Raw genomic sequence first — 3,554 nt, 5'->3', positions numbered from 1 at the left:
TTTGGGCCCCTCATCTTAGAAAAGATGTGCTGGCATTGGAGAGGGTCCAGAGGAGATTTACGAGGATGATTCCAGGAATGAAAGGGTTATCATACGAGGAATGTTTGATGGCTCTGGGTCTGTACTCACTGGAATTCAGAAAGATGAGGGGGGATCTCATTGAAACCTTTCGAATGTTGAAAGGCCTAGACAGAGTAGATGTGGAAAAGATGTTTCCCATGGTGGGAGAGTCTAGGACAAGTGGGCATAACCTCAGGATAGAGGGGCACCCTTTCAAAACAGAGATGCGGAGAAATTTCTTTATCCAAAGGGTGGTGAATTTGTGGAATTTGTTGCTACGTGTAGCTGTGGAGGCCAGATCATTGTGCATATTTAAAGCAGAGATCGATAGGTTCTTGATTGGACATGGCATCAAACATGGTAACAGGGAGAAGGCTGGGAACTGGGGTTGAGAAGAAGATGGAAATAAAGGATCAGCCATGATTTAATGGCAGAGCAGACTCGATGGGCCCAATGGCCTAATTCTGCTCCTATGTCTTATGGTCTTTTATGGTCTAATTCTGGTGAGTAGAGGCCCATATTCAAGGTAAGGTGACACTACTCTTCTATCTTGCATCTCTGATGCCCTTTTCAGCTGTTCTCAGCCCCCTCGGAAAGTAGAGACATTGGTGAGCTTTCCTGACTGCGTAGAATGTGTTCTGGGACCATGAGGTGTTGTCCCAGGAGTTTGAAACGCCTTGCAGTTTCCCTGCCGTGCCGCCGATACAAGGAGGGGTGTGAGTGGTACGAGTTCTCCTGGAGCCGATAACCATCCTTTTTGTCTTGTTAACATTTAGGAAGAAGTTGTTTGCCTGGCACCAGGCCTCGAGCTCTTCCACCTCCTCTCTGTAGGTCAGGGGTTCCCAACCTTTTTTATGCCATGGACCAATACCATTGACTGAGGGGTCTGTGGTTGGGAACCCCTGATGTAGGCCATCTCATCGTTGTTGGTGATGAGCCCCACGAGTGTCATGTCTCATCGAACTTGACAATGTGATTACTTGTGTGTTTGGCCGTGCAGTCAAATGTGAGCAGTTATTTCATCCTCCTTTACACTTGTGTACTGGAAAAGATATAAAGCGATCCTGAATCTTGTACACAAGGAAGCTATTGAATGAGGCAGAAGCAATGGTGTTAAAGGCCACACTCTCTGCTGGGATAGCCAAGGAAAGAATGTCACCTCCTTCCTCAACTAGTTGCTCCAAGTGAAGGATCTCCTGATCTGCTGCCTTGCTGTAGTGGCTTGAAGTGTATTGCACAGTCTGACGTAGGGCCCAGACTTCTCGATCTATCTGACTCAGAGGTGGGAGTGCTGCCAGCTGAGTCAAAGTGCCAATGCCTGAATTCCACAGAAATTACAGCACAATACCGGCCATCTCCACAAGCAACCCTGCACTCAGGCTTCTGTCTGTAACTGCTCTGCTCTGGGGACTGTGGGTGTGTTCTGGACGAGTACTTTTAAAGCTGAGGTCAATAAGTCTGCCAGCAGAAGTGATAGATCACAGTTCAACAGTAATAATTAAGTGGGGTTTGGAAGGATATGATCTGGGCGCAGGTAGATGAGAGTAGGCCAAAGTTCGGTTGGCTTGGGCGAGATGTGTTAAAGGGCCTATTCCTGTGCTGTATGACTCTAAATCATTGGGAATTAAAGAAAGTGGCCTGAGGTAAAAGAAAAGCAACACACACAAAATCCTGGAGGAACTCAGCAGGACGGGCAGCGTCCATGGAAATGAATAAACCGTCAACATTTGGGGTCCAGACCCTTTATCAGGACTGGAAAGGAAGGGGGAAGATGACAGAATAAAAAGTTGGGTGGAGGGGAAGGTGACAGTTGGGTGGGAAAGGTAAAGGACTGGAGAGGAAGGAATCTGAAAGGAGAAGAGAGTGGACCGTAGGGGAAAGAGAAAGAGGAGAGGACCCAGGGGGAAGGTAATAGGCAGGTGAAGAGAAAAAATGCCAAACTGGGGAATAGAAGACGGGGTGGGGGGGAGGGGGAGGGAAATTTTATTTTACCCAAATGAGAAATCGATATTCATGCCATCAGGTTGGAGGCTACCCAGATGGAATATAAGATGTTGCTCCTCCAACTTGAGTGTGGCCTCATTTTGGCACAAAATATCAGCATGTATTTTGTGTGGTGGACTCTAGAGGCCTATTCTTGCTCCCTCTTCTTTTGTTATTTACAAGCCAATTAATTTCCACATGAATAATTTATTTTAATTTCTATATGATTTATAGTAATTTATGTAAGTGTTAATCTAAGCTTAAGTAGTATGGAAATAGAATGATGCAGCACAGAAACACACCCTATTGCACACAATGTTTTGCTAAACCAATTAAACTAGTAGTTAAATGCTTAACTAATCTCCTCTGTTCACTCAGTGTCTATTTCCCCCATTCTCTGCAAATTCATGTCCTTACCTAAGAGCCTTCTCTACTGTATCTGCCTCCACCACCGCTCTCTGTGTAAAGAAATGGCCCTGCTCATCTTCCTTGAATTTATCCCCACCCAGTTTAAATACCCTCAACATCTCTTTTGAACCTCCTTGCTCTCACCTTAAATGCATGCCCATTAGACATTTTGACCCTGGGAAAAAGATACTGTCCGTCTACTCTATCTGTGCCTCTCATAACCTTATAAACTTCTATCAGATCTCTCCTCACCCTCTGCCGCTCCAGAGAAAACAACCTAAGTTTGCCCAGCCTCTTGTTAAGGCACACACCCACAAATCAGGACTGTAAGTATCGTGGAAGTAGTGAGGGCACTGACCATTTAGAAATCTGATGGCAGAGGGGAAGAGGGGAAGATGGAGAGGCGCCATGGTAGTGTAACGGTTAGCGTGATGCTATTACAGCTTTGGGTGTTCTGGAGTTCAGGGTTCCACTGCGGCGCCGCCTGTCAGGAGTTTGCACGTTTGCACGTTCTGCCCGTTCTGCCCGTGAGGCTTGTGGGTTTCCTCTGAGTTCTCCATTTGCCTCCCACAGTCCAAAGACGTACCAGTTAGTAGGTTAATTGGTTATTGTAAATTGTTCCTGTGATTAGGCTAGTGTTATGTAGGTGGGTTGCTGGGTGGCATGGCTTGTTGGACCTATAAATAGATAGATAGAAATATAGATAAATAAACCTGATTCTAAAGCATTGAGTGTGTGTCTTCAGGCTCCTGCACCTTCTCCCCAGTGGTAGTAATGAGAAGGTGACATGTCCTGGGTGGTGAGAGTCCTTCATAATGGAAGCCGCCTTCTTGAGTCATCATCTTTTGAAGATGTCATTCCAAAACCACTTCATGTTTACCAGGCAGCATCTTCTTAAAATTTTATTTTTGTCACTTTCTGCTGCTGCAAGAAACTAATTTTCCTGGTCTTTGTACCTTGGATATCTATCACCATGACAACACACTTGAACAGTGCCATAAATATTCTAATTTCCATTTCTTCTTTCTTTTATTAGCTACCTATCAGGCCTGCACTTACACCATGAGCATAATTTGGCCATTCAGCCCATCAAGTCTGTTCCA

The sequence above is a fragment of the Mobula birostris genome, chromosome 2 (assembly GCF_030028105.1).
Source record: "Mobula birostris isolate sMobBir1 chromosome 2, sMobBir1.hap1, whole genome shotgun sequence".
Lineage (NCBI taxonomy): Eukaryota > Metazoa > Chordata > Chondrichthyes > Myliobatiformes > Myliobatidae > Mobula > Mobula birostris.
Note: the sequence above shows the minus strand (reverse complement) of the source record.